At 41.6% G+C, this 13,587-nt stretch overlaps 1 long non-coding RNA gene across 1 annotated transcript; it reads left to right on the top strand.

Moving 5' to 3' along the window:
* Positions 1–421: 421 nt before the first annotated feature.
* LOC119565525 lies at positions 422–12,397 on the top strand. The gene is made up of 3 exons (XR_005224195.1): positions 422–561; positions 10,710–10,803; positions 12,341–12,397. It is a non-coding gene; the product is annotated as an uncharacterized LOC119565525 (long non-coding RNA).
* Positions 12,398–13,587: the final 1,190 nt, after the last annotated feature.

Raw genomic sequence — 13,587 nt, 5'->3', positions numbered from 1 at the left:
ATGCAAAGAAGAAATGCAGGCTGATAATGCAAAGCTGAATATTGTTAGTATGAATCTGTTCTGACAGAAATATGGTCAATGGTTTGTTTTTCACAGTTCAGTTAACATTTATTTCAAGGATGAGAGGAATGCACTACCGAAATTTCAAGCCCACTCAAACACCATGGGGGTCAGAAATTTCTGTTAAAACCAACCCTTTTAAAAAAAAAATCCCGAGTTCAGGTTATCAGGCTGTCTCTTTAAGAGTAGCTGTGGTAGGGTGTTTCAGAGGGAGCAGAGTCATTCCCCTATCTTACCCCTTACACATGGCCAGCTTATCCAGTTGTGTTGACCTGATAGAGTAGCTCGTAATTGGCAGTTGAAGGCAGTCAGAGGTGATGTTGTTCAGCGGAGATGGGAAGTCTCCTTCAGAAATAGCAAAAATGAGCATCACTAATATGGAGCTGCCAGAGAACAGAAGAAAAGCTGCAGCAGAGGTGATTTAGGCAGAAAGGCGAAAAGGCATGTGTATGGACCGCAGAGTCACCAGGCACTCAGAAACCTGTCGCAAGAGAGCAGGAGGTGTGTGTTATAGACAAGTGTTTCCCAAACAGTGGGTCACAGGAAAGTGTCCAGGGACAGATTAATCCGTCACTGGGCACTGATGTAGGCAGACGTACACTTCTCCAGCCCGTGCAGAGAGGAGGCTCTGGAGGAGAGTTGTTGGAGCGCAAGCCGGCCCTGCACTCACCATGCAACGGCAGCTCCTGTCCTGCAGGGCTGGGCCTGGCCCCACCATTGTGACTTGACGCATGGGGTTACAGTGCCACTTGGGTTTGTCCCTGCTGCTAGAATTACCACCTGTCCTGTATTTGACCATTCTGGCTGTTTGTTTTTTTTAATGGATTTGCTGGTTGCCAGAAAAATAATTTAATCTGCTGGGTTTTTTTCAAATGGGTCTAAAGATTGGCATTGTTATCACAATACACTGGGATATCTACTGTTAAAAGTTTCTGGGTCCAGCTAAAGATGCTGCAGTGTTCCCACTTCCACAGTTTAAGTGATAACAGATCGAAACTGTTGAAAATACAGCAGCTTTCTGCCTACCTACACACAAACGCACCACATCTGTGTGTGTGTGTGTGTGTGTGTGTGTGAGAGAGAGAGAGAGAGGATGTGAGTCACTATGTATATGCCCTCTATTGTGGGCCACAACATGGTCCATCCCCTTATATACATGTCAAACTCCTGTTCAAAACCATTTACATTTCTTTTCCGTAACCTCTTTGTCTCATCCATGCCATCTACCCTTAAACCCTGTGGGCCTGATCCAAAGCCAATGAAGTTAATAGGAGTCTTTCTACTCACTGCAGTGAGCTTTGGATCTGGTTCTATCTGAAGAGTGGCTTTTCCCTAGCTGGTTTTACTTTTCCTAGGTCCCCACTGCCAACTGCTTATAATGAGCTCACTGCTTTGTGCCCTTCTATAAGTCACACCAAGTAGTTTGGAATCATGCAGTTTGTGTGTTTTACCCTTCGTAAGTTACTCAGTTCATTCTCTGTTCAAGGAAACTCTGCCTAGACCCCCTTGGTGCCTGGCCCTTAGCTAAAGTTCATGCCTCCTTGCCCTTGCATTTGTCATGAGCTCAAACTGCCTTGTAGCATCTCTCCTCATATTTCCCTTTAGGATTGTGTTTACTGTACCTCAGTGAGCCCTCCTCTTAATCTCCCACCTTGTAAAAGAGTATGAACCTGGGCTGTATCTCAGATCTCTGAATAATCAAGATGCTTCTGCTCCTGTTTTATTCTGGTTGGGGTTTATTACATGGTCCCCTTTTCTATAATATGTTTTTCATAGTGGAGTAGGAATATTCAATATTTGGTCTTAAAGCCACACTCTTTAACAGTGTGCAGTTAATTTTTCGCCCGACTTATTTTTGTTACCTTTTTTCTGTATCACAAGTTTTTGTTCAATTTCTCATTGCTGTTCAGCACTTTTGCTAATGGTGTTAGAGTTTTATCTGCCACTAACTTCAGTTACTGCTCTTGCTTAATGTTTCATAATGTTTGACTGTTGAGTGTATATTCCCTTTTCTTGGTTTTCTTTGTTCCCAGACTTATTACCTTACATTACATCTAGGGCTGTTGATTAATCGCAGTTAACTCACATGATTAACTCAAAAAAATTAATCGAGATTAAAACAATTAATCACAATTAATTGCAGTTTTAATCACACTGTTAAACAATAGAATGCCAAGTGACATTTATTAAATATTTTTGATGTGATTCTACATTTTCTAATATATTGATTTCAATTACAACACAGAATACAAAGTGTACAGTGCTCTGGAATGGTGGTTGAAATATGAATGAACAAATGAATCTTTAGCGCATCTGGCACATACATATCTTGCGACGCTGGCTACAACAATGCCATGCAAATGCCTGTTCTCACTTTCAGGTGACATTATAAAGAAGTGGGCAGCATTATCTCCTGCACATGTAAAAAAATTGTTTGTCTGAGCGATTGGCTGAACAAGAAGTAGGACTGAATGGACTTGTAAGTTTTACATTGTTTTATTTTTGAATGCTGTTATTTTTTGTACATAATACTACATTTGTAAGTTCAACTTTCATGATAAAGAGATTGCACTACAGTACTTGTATTAGGTGAATTGAAAAATACTATTTCTTTGTTTTTTATAGTCCAAACATTTGTAATCAAAATAAATATAAAGTGAGCCCTGTACACTTTGTATTCTATGCTGTAATTGAAATCAATATATTTGAAAATGTAGAAAACATCCAAAAATATTTAAATAGTATTCTATTTTTGTTTAACAGAGCGATTAATCATGCAATTAATCACAATTAATTTTTTAATTGCTTGACAGCCCTAATTGCATCCTTTGAATTTTATACCCTACTTATCTGCCTCCAGCTCCTAGACTATAAATTCTGAATTTTTTTGCCCTCCTCCTTTGTTTTGATTGCCCCTTCACTTTATATCATCAGCAAGTGTAATCCACTTACTGCATCTTCTTTCTTCCAGGTCATTGATATATAAAGTGAGGAAAACTGATCCTCATACTAATCCTTATGACTCTCCTCCGGTCACATCTTTACATTCTGAACTTTTGTCATTCACAGTTATCACTTGTTTTTTGATATTCAGGCTACTTTGCTCATTGAAGTAACATAACCATTTTGGGCAAAGACTGTGCCCAGTACCCACAGGCCTGGTTTCAGGTACTATGCGCTGGGTAATAACACGAGAGGACTCCATATTTCTAAAACTAAATTGGTTCTTTGGGGTTTGTACACCCTATCGCACAGTGGCGTGGAAGGCGTTAAAGGATGGTACTGGGTCCAGGTAGCCTTGTATGTTCAGACCTGCAGAATATGGTCCAACTGGAGAAAGGGTTGACAAGGGAGCAACCCAACTCAAAGCTTGGGAGGAGGACAGACCTATCTTGAAGGCTCCTGACAAGGGTTCTGGAGAAGCCTCCCTGAGAGAATAAGATTGTATGCTGAGCCCAGTTGGGGCTGATGATTTTGGTTTCCTTTTCTTTTTCTTTTCACCTTATATTGGACTGGAAGCTGGGGGAGAAAAGCAGGTGATAAGAAGTGAAGCAGGGAAGGTGACTCAGAAGGCACTTTTGGGGGCCAAACACTGTTGACCCTCCTAGGGCACTGGGTTGGAGCCCCATGTAGTGGGCAGGCCTGGGCTCCCCTACCACTTCCCCTACTACAGGAGGCACACAAGCTGGGTGCCCACCTCTCCACACCTCTGATTAAAAGAGGGCCTGGACTGTAGGACATGCCCACTGGAAGGTGGCACTAAGTGCGCTAACCACTAGGCCACCTAATCCACCATGGACACTCTTACATGCTTTATTAAGAGAACTATTTACAGTGGTGCTGCAACTGCAGCTAACATTCCAAACGTATGCAAACTTGCTGACTTCCTGGTACCGCCTCCAAACTCTTCCCTTCTGCAACTTGCGCTCCTCCCTCCAGGTTCAATGCAGGATGCTACAGGCCCATGTTTGGTACAGTGTGGACCAGACTCAGGAGGTACCTATCCTTGTGGGAGTGAACTTGCCCCTATCTAGTGTGCCCGGCTAGGTCTGTGAGATGCTACAGAGTGTGAGCAGGTTCACGGGCACACCTCTCCCCGTACTTCCTTGGCATCCTTCTGGTGATAGTCACTGCTGGAAAGGTGTAGGAAGTATGCTTCCCTAGCACAAGGGTTGCTACTGTATCATGCATAGGCACAAGAAGAAGGCTCCTTGTGCCTCCCTTCACCTTCCTCACTCTAACAAAATCTGGCCTCTTGTGACCTTGAAACTCTCTGTAAAAATCTAGCTCTTTATTACAGCTTAAAAAAAAATCCCATCAGCCTTTGTTAATCAGGATCTCCTTTTGTGAATCCGTGCTGACTTTTCCTAATTAAATAATAATTTCTGCTAGTATGTCCCTGATTAGTGTTTTGAGTCTGTTCTTCACTGCTGCAATTAGGCATGCAGTACATGGCTCTCATTTCATAGGCTTTGCCATCATCTTTTCAATGCTGCAGGGAGGAAAGGTAGTCTTGTCTAGAGCAGTGGATTGGGACTCAGAAGACTTGAGTTCACTTTCTGGCTCAGACACATACTTTCTGTATGAATTTGGACAAGTTACTTAATCTACCATGTGTTTCAATTCCATATGTGTGAATGGAGATGATACTTCCCTAACTCCCAGGGGTGTTGTGTGGATAACATCAATTAATGATTGTGAGGTGCATTGGTAATGAGGACCATACCAGTAGATCAATACATAACACTGTTAATAATTATCATTATTTGCACTTGCTGCAGAACGTTTCATCAGAATTCTTTACAAGCATTAAGAATCATCCCCCAACTCCCATGTAATAGATAAGTATTATTATACTCACTTAACAGATGGGCAAGCTGAGCTGAGGCAAAAGCCATGATTTTATAAAGGGTACCTATGGATTGTGAAAGTACTGAGCCTTGTCTTCTGTTCTCCTACTTAATGTTTCATAATGTATGACTATGGGGTATGTAGCACATTTCCTTTACTTTTATTCTATTTTTACTTCAGTGGAGCTGTGACAGTTCACACCAGCTGATGATCTGCCCCAAACTTCTCAGTAGAACCTACAGGTACCAATCCTTAACACAAAAGGCTTAGGAAATAGGGTAGATGCTTAAGGGAGTAAAGAATTAGCTTGGATACCAAAGACAGGCAGACATCGTGAATGGTAACTGTTCAGCATATAGGGATGTGACCAGAGGAGAGTTGTAACAATAAGGTATTAGGATCAATTTTGTTCACTTTATGTATCAATGAAGAAATAAGATACAATAAGTGGATTATATTTGCCATTGAGACAAAACGAAGTGGCAATCAGAGCAAAGGAGGGGGTCAACAAAGTTCAGACTGCGTAGACTAAGAGCTGGAGGAAAAGAAGAAACAGATTCAAAATATGTAATATGTAAGCTACTAAGTCGGAACAAAATTACCGTGAAGAGAATATAACAATACTCAATAGTAATACATTATAAAATGTTAAGTAGGAGAACAGAAGATAAGGCTCAGAACTTTCAGCACACAGTATTCATAGGTGCTACTGTTATGGATGTACATCATAAATCTGTAGGGCAGTAAAGTGATTAATACTTCCCCATCTCTCTAAATGCCTTTTTTTCCCCAGCATGTTGGATCCCATCTGGTCTCAAAGTTCTATTCTTCAGACATTTCAATTTCTTGATTATCTGTCTGGTCATGACCCTGTAGAGTTTTTCTTTTTTAATATTTCTTTCTCCTCGCTTGGGAAATTTCCATGTGTTTCTGACATCTGTCACCCATCCTCCTTTGTGAACTCCAAGGCAAAGCAGTAATTAATTAATTTATTTCAGCAACATCTACCTCTTCTTTCAAGAAATGAGCCATGCTCTGTCTTAGAGGACCCACTGTGCCTTTCACTGTACTCCCATGTGCTCTTCCATAGTTTTTTACATTAACAATCTCCACATTTTTCTTGGAGAAGGAACTGTCTTTGGACTCCAGAGAGGATTGTCCCTCAAGGTCACAGCAAATGTCATTATGGATAAAACTGACTCCTTTGCATTTGTCTAGTGGATAAACTCATTTCCAGTTCTGCTGTCAGACAGTCCCACATCCTGGGCTTGTTCCTGCAAGGTGCTAAGTGCCTACAACTCCCATTCATTCTGGGCAGAAAGAATCCCATCAATTATTTTGAGGGGAAAACACTCTGTTATTGTAAAAGGGTGTCTATTGCCTCAAAGGTTATGTATGGATCCAGATTTCCATCCCCTTCCCCACCTCCTCATTTCACAGGCATCACTCACAGGAATAAGGACTACTCAGTGTGAAGAAGATGTGCAGTAATGTGCCCCTAAAAAGGCAGGGGCCAGGTATGAAATTTTGGTTTGGATCTCAATTTGGATTCCAAGTCCCCTCTAAGGGTGAGAATTCAAATCCCAGCATTTGATTAGAACTAGAGGATTTATTTTGTCCAGGATTTATTTTTTCATAAAATAACTCATTGAAAACAAAACTGTTCTTGTTTTCATCAAAGTTTTTCTACAAAAATCTTTGAGTTTGTGTTGAGAAACCAAAAAACAGATTAAAATAAAATAAGCTATCAAAATTTCCAATTTGGTTGGGCAAATATCTTTGGTTTTACTGACATTTTTTTACCTGTTGGCAGAAAGTTTTTCAGTTCTTAACGGCCAAAAAAAAATGGTTTTCAGATTTTCCCATGGAAAATTCCTCTTAGACAAAAAAGTCATTTTTCATCAAAAAACAGTTTCAATTAAAAAATGCTGACCTGCTTTAATTAAGATGCAGGTTAATAATTACAAATTAAACACATTCATTTTGATTTCTTTTGTCCCTAACAGTTTTATTTGTACAGAGTAGTGGTCAAATAAAATCAGTTACTGCCTCATGCTATAATGATTGGCATTGTATAAATATGAGATAAAGAGATGGATAAATAGATGAAGATAACTTTTCTTTCACAACTCTCATTTTCCATCTATTCCACTATTTTTTTTATTCTTACCCTTCACCTATGTCATAACTACATAAAATTGTATTTTTTGATAAATTTGACTCTGTTCATAATTAAATATTTTAAGGTAGTGGATTAAGGCATAGAAGGATGTCCATTTTACACGTAATTAATGGTTTTGATTCAGTTACACCATGCATTGGTCAGTGATTATAGAAATAACCCCAAGAACAGCTACTGCATTGATTTTTAACTTTGCAAGCAAGAATGGCTCGGTTCCATTGGGCTGGAGTCTGCGGTCAATTACACCAATACCACCCCACATTGATGGGGCTGCACTGCTTTGAGAGTTGAATTTGCCCAGTTGACCAAAATTGTGCCCTCAGATGCTTGCAAGCCACTTTCATTCTCATTCTCAAAGGATGCCCTTGTGCCCACATTTGAGGAAGAATATATATCCCATAATCATCAAGGTGGGTATTTTCACAAGAGTATTTATGCAAATCCCACCATTCCAGCAAATTGAGGTTCCATTATAAAAGATATATCCACTCACTTCATTATTCCTACATTTGTTTTTATAGCCTGATTGCCAGGCAATAGTAACAAAAGGAGAAGAGATGATGAACAGTTGTTGTAGGCTTTGGTTCACACGCATTAAAGTGGGGATAATTCTGAAGTTCTGAGGTTTCTTTGGGCTGAGGCCTACATTAATGAAGCATACAGGATACAAGCTTCAGTTATCTCATTATCTTACAACCCCAAGCAACCTTCTGACATATTTTATATTGATTAAAGCAAGAGAAACTCAGGCATTTCAGCATAATTTATGCAAATGTAAACCAATAATTAAAACTGATAATTAGCTATTGGAATCTGATTCTATAATAATCTGAAAACTGAGATTATAGAAACAAAGCACAAAAGTCTTGTTCGATAATAAAGACTTTGGTTTATAAACCCCGGCAGTGATAATTATTTTGCTGTGTTTTGATTTAGTGTTCATGTTAATATATTCTAGTATGTCTGAGGATATGAAAGTAACACCTGGTGTGCTCTGTTCAAATGCTTCTGTGCTTAAGGAGGAAAGCGAAAGGGGACATGCTGCTGAACCTGGAGCATCATTATAAACAGGCTTGTGGGAATAAACGCCAAGTTTTCTGAGAATAAAACAAAGAGAATATACATGAATATGTTATTTTTAGAGAGAGAGAAAGACACTAAAGGAGAATTTATGCTTAGAATTTGGTTTTGTGTATATTTTAACAATACAGTGGTTCTACATGTACATGCGTTTTTATGTTTGCAGTTTGTTAGCAGAGGCAGTAAGCCAATTTTAAAAAGCCTTTGCTCAGAGGTTTAATTTTGCTGATATCACTAGACTGTCAAAAGGTGGGTATTCCTCCTAGAGTTGAACTTGCCAGCACTGAGCTGTATTAGGCAAGAACATAAATGAAGAAAATGAACAGAGTTTTATTTCCTTTCCCTCAAAGCAGTTTCTTCTGTATCCAACACCCTTGTGAACAACACTCCTCTCCTGATGCATAATTGAGAACTGGTAACTCGCTTAGTTAGCTTATTACATAAATAAGTCTCCAAGAATAACAGGCAGAGCCACTGACCCCTGAGACACAAAAACAGAACATGTTCACACCGAGCCAGGCTGCTGGATTGCTGGAGCTTTGTTATGTGGTATAAACTTGATCAACTTTAGTGAAGACAGATTTATTTGGATTTCAATACATAAATACAATCAACTTCTTTGAAGACAGCTTTTATTCCATTCATGCCTTTTCAAAATCTGGTGGTGGTTCAATCAAATTCCATATCATATGGCATTTCCTGCGGGTAGAAGAATACCTACTGATGAGCAGCAAATTAATTTAGCTCTAAAATTCCCTATATTAAACTCATCTTTAAAACTCCTGGTAGTTGTAGTCTACATTTATGTGTTAGAAAGGCAGTAAGATCTGTTCAGATCTCTGCTCTTCCCTTTGCTTCATAGGCAAAACTGTCTTTCTCCCCGGCCCTTATGTTTACCCCTCCCACACCACTCCTCTGCCCTCCCCATTTACACACACTATTATTGGGATTGGCAAACCCTTGTAGCCATATTAGCACCTGGAAACTGGAGCAGGAAATATGAAGCATATTTACATGCCACACACTCATGAAATATACATCTTTGGCTCAACAAGAGGTGCTGGGGCTTCAGCAGGAGTATTCTGGTGCACAAGGTGAATAAAGTGGTCTGCAAAGTGCTAGCTAATTAATACACCGCTGAATGTTCTTTGAAACAGTGTGGGAAGAAACTCTAAAGAATAAAAGAACTCACTATGTACAGGGCTGGCTCCAGGCACCAGCGTTCCAAGCAGGTGCTTAGGGTGGCAGTTAGAAAGGGGTGGCAGTGTTTCCACGGCGGTGGCAATTCGGCGGTAGCTCCTCTGTCCCGCCGGCGGCGGTGGCAATTCGGTGGCAGCTTCTCCCTTTTGCTGTCCGCGGCGGCAGTTTTTTCCACTGCTTGGGGCGGCAAAAACTGTAGAGCCGGCCCTGCCTATGTACAACCATGCCTTCCTGCAAACCAGTAAGTATGCTAAAAGCAGACATGGGCCTGAGACATGTAATCCTGAACCTTGGCTTTGGGTTGATCAGAGCTGGGGTGTGGTTTCAAGCCCATCTCTAAATAAAAAATGAATAACAAAAAGGAGAGTGTGATGTGTTAGGAATATGTTTTAATTACTGGATGCCAGCTCTGTAAAACAGGCTAAAGGGACAGTGCAGCATTGCATAGATGAAGAAACCACCACAGCTTGTATTGTTGCTTCCCAGGAATTTTTAAACTAAAAGTGGTAAAGATTAGGAGAAAGGGCCATTGTTAGGAGTTTCCAGAGCCTGGTGATTATTCAAGTAAACAGTGTTTGGTATTCAGTTTACAGCAGTCGCTCGATGTTTTTAAAGATTATTCTAAGGCAGGTTCACAGAAACTTGGCAACAAGGGTTCTACTCGTGTCTGAGTCAGAATGGCCTCTGCACCACACAGGGGATTCACCTAGAAGAAGGCAGGGACTCCTGCCTGTCTTTGCACGGTCTCTTGCAGTTGGGGCGCCTGGTTAGGGGGTGCTAAGGCCAGGGGGGCACTGAATCATCACTTTCCCCTGGGCCATTCTAGTCATGCCCCTTTTCCATTCACCACTACCTACTTTTTTGGCTGTGCTGGTCATCTTGGCAACCCCAAAGGTAGTTGTGGCAGTGGGGAGGTTGTGATGGACTTTCACTGCCACAAATCCTTTTTTGAATTTTCGGCTACTGGGACTCTGCATCGGTTTTTGCACTGCAGTTGCAGTTGAGACACGTGGGATAAATCCAGCCACTGTATGGAATGGGCGGTGGCACTGGAAACTATTTAAGATTCCGTGTATGGACTCTTAAACTACCAGCACATGTTTCAATATTCTCCCTCTGTATCAGTGTGTCTCAGTTTCAAGATGGCTGCCGGGACACTTCCACTGCAAACCTTCATCAAACATATATTTGCACAAATGCAAAAACTGCCTCGCAAACAAAAGATGATTTGTTTTGGAACGTTTGTGGGAAATTAATTAATAGAAATGTGAATTATAATGAATTAACTATGAGGTTTTTATGCAAATGAAAGTTGCTAATATTTTCTCTTTTGCAGTATTGATTTGGCTTCAGAAACAACTAATCAAATCACAATTTTACCTTTTAAAAACAAGTGCAACCAAAATCATACAGCCATACAAGGGTTACAGGTAAGCCGGTTCAACTTGCTACTGCAGCTAAAGATATTTGCAACACCCGATTCTGTAGAACAATGGCTCTTCCTTGCAAGTTTATCCTTTTCTTTGGGGAATCATTTTGAGCTTTGCAAACTGTAGAAGCCATCTCAAGCCCATTTCTCCAGAAGAACATGCTTAAATAGAAAAATTTGCACTGCTTGGTTTACAGTTTGTAAAATACTGTTATGTTCCTACAAGTGTGAAAGCTAAGGCCCTGATCCTGCAATCTCTGGCTTGCACTGCAACTGTTGCCCCTGCATAGAGCCCCCTTGACATCATGAAACTCTGCACTGGCAGAGCAGTCCACTCATATGTTATACATTACAAGATGAGGCCTCAAGAATAAATTTTCCATGCACTTCCCACAGAAACCTTCTTTTTATTAAAGATTGTCCAACCTGTTAGGATAAAAATAAGAACTGGCCCCAAATCCATCCTCTCACAGATTGAACATTTTCAGAGGTTGGACATTTTTAGTTACTTAAAAAGAGAAATATATTTTTTCATCTTTAGTGTACTCCTGTGAGTTCTTGTCCCTTTTTATGGAAGAACTGGAATTGCCAAAATACCACAGGTGAGCCTGTTCTTCAAGTTTTTCCTGTCCAGTGGGAAGCAGCAAATATGAGGAGAGAGAGAAATTGTTGCCATGAGATTTCCAGCATAATTTCACAGACTTACCATCCTGGGAAATGTGTGCATGTAACTCCCATTAATTTCAGTGGCAGGTGTCTGCATGCATCTCCTAGGCCCAAAGGTTCAATACTTGGGGAAATATGTAGAAATATGTAGATAAAGTTTGCATAAGCATCTGGGATTTGAATTTCTTTGGTCAAACAAAGCTAAACTGCATACCTTATGCAGTTCACCCGTCGCTACTCATTGCCTGAATTAAGAAAATAAGCGTGTTCAGACATTCAGGGGCTAGTTTGTGCTTGGATTACCGCAATGTGTAGAACCACACCCTTCCAAAGAAACAATCAGGAGGCATTCTACCTCAGGGAGGAACAATACCTCCTGGCACTCCCAGTTGCACTGAGCAGAGAGGAATACTTTGTAAAACTCCTTTAAAAGGGTACTCTCCTGATGTGGCTGGGTAGCATGTGGGAAGATGGGGATGTGTGAAGCCCGGGCTCCCTCTTCCATTACAGTCCTCTTTTTAGAGACTTGCTATCAGAAGGGGACAAGTCAATAGTAGCTGCTGTGTTCTTTCAAGCAGAGGGTCTGGAATTCCGGCTTTTAATGTGGGCCACACTAGAAATGGGAATCTTTACTCACTCCTACACTACTGTCTGGCTTCATTACGCAGGGGGCATGATCTAGCCCATAATAAGCTAAGAGTTCGCCTGGGGAGTTCACCTCGGGAGAGCCCACTGAGGCTTACATCTTGCCGGCTTCTCTGAGTAGTTACTATAACTCCTGAGAAAGCTCGTAGAAGGAAGGTAATATGGATGTGGAGTGTTCAGCTGTTGTGACCTGCACTGGATGTGCCATGTTTGTCTTTCTTCCATAGGACAGAAGCAACTTTGTCTGTACCAAGTGCAAGCTGGTCTCCATATTGGAAGAGAAGGTTCAAGATCTGGAGAAACAAGTATCGACCCTGCGTTGCATAAGAGAAACTGAAGATTTCCTGAACAGATGTCAGGATATGCTTCTACGGACACAATGTTCTGAAGATTCAGAGCAGGCTGCGCAGCAGGGACAGAAGGACGGTGAAGAAATTTGGCAGCATGTGACCTCCAGAAGAAGAAAGGGGAGCACCTATGTACCAGCAATGCAGATACAGGTAAGCAACCGTTTTCGTGTTCTCTCCACAGGTACTAATGCGGAGAGTGGAGTAGATGATACATCTGAGGGAAGGGAACAGAAGGAGACTCCGCCGATTGGAAGTCATGAGATGCACTGTCCTAGGGATGGGGGTCCCATGACCACCGCTCCCAAGAGAAGGAGGTGGGTGGTGGTGGTCGGGGACTCTCTCCTCAGGGGGACTGAGTCATCTATCTGCTGCCCCGACTGGGAAAACTGAAAAGTCTGCTGCTTGCCAGGAGCTAGGATTCACGATGTGACGGAGAGACTGCCAAGACTCATCAAGCCCTCGGATCACTACCCCTTCCTGCTTCTCCATGTGGGCACCAATGATACTGCCAAGGATGACCTTGAGTGGATCACTGCAGACTATGTGGCTTTGGGAAGAAGGATAAAGGAGTTTGAGGTGCAAGTGGTGTTCTCGTCCATCCTCCCTGTGGAAGGAAAAGGCTAGGTAGAGACCGTCGAATCATGGAAGTCAATGAATGGCTACGCAGGTGGTGTCGGAGAAAAGGCTTTGGATTCTTTGACCATGGGATGGTGTTCCAAGAAGGAGGAGTGCTAGGCAGAGACAGGCTCCTTCTAACGAAGAGAGGGAAGAGCATCTTCGCCAGCAGGCTGGCTAACTTAGTGAGGAGGGCTTTAAACTAGGTACACTGGGGAAGGAGAACAAAGTCCTGAGGTAAGTGGGGGCGTGGGATACCGGGAGGAAGCACGAGCAGGAGAGTATGAGAGGGGAGGGCTCCTGCCTCATACTTAGAAAGCAGGACAAACAACAAGTTATCTCAAGTGCCTATACACAAATGCAAGAAGCCTGGGAAACAAGCAGAGAGAACTGGAAGTCCTGGCACAGTCAAGGAATTATGATGTGATTGGAATAACAGAGACTTGGTGGGATAACACACATGACTGGAGTACTGTCATGGATGGATATAAACTATTCAGGAAGGACAG

This window comes from Chelonia mydas, chromosome 2, assembly GCF_015237465.2.
Source record: "Chelonia mydas isolate rCheMyd1 chromosome 2, rCheMyd1.pri.v2, whole genome shotgun sequence".
In the NCBI taxonomy this organism is placed as follows: Eukaryota; Metazoa; Chordata; order Testudines; family Cheloniidae; genus Chelonia; species Chelonia mydas.
Note: the sequence above shows the minus strand (reverse complement) of the source record. Positions and strands in the feature narration are given on the sequence as shown.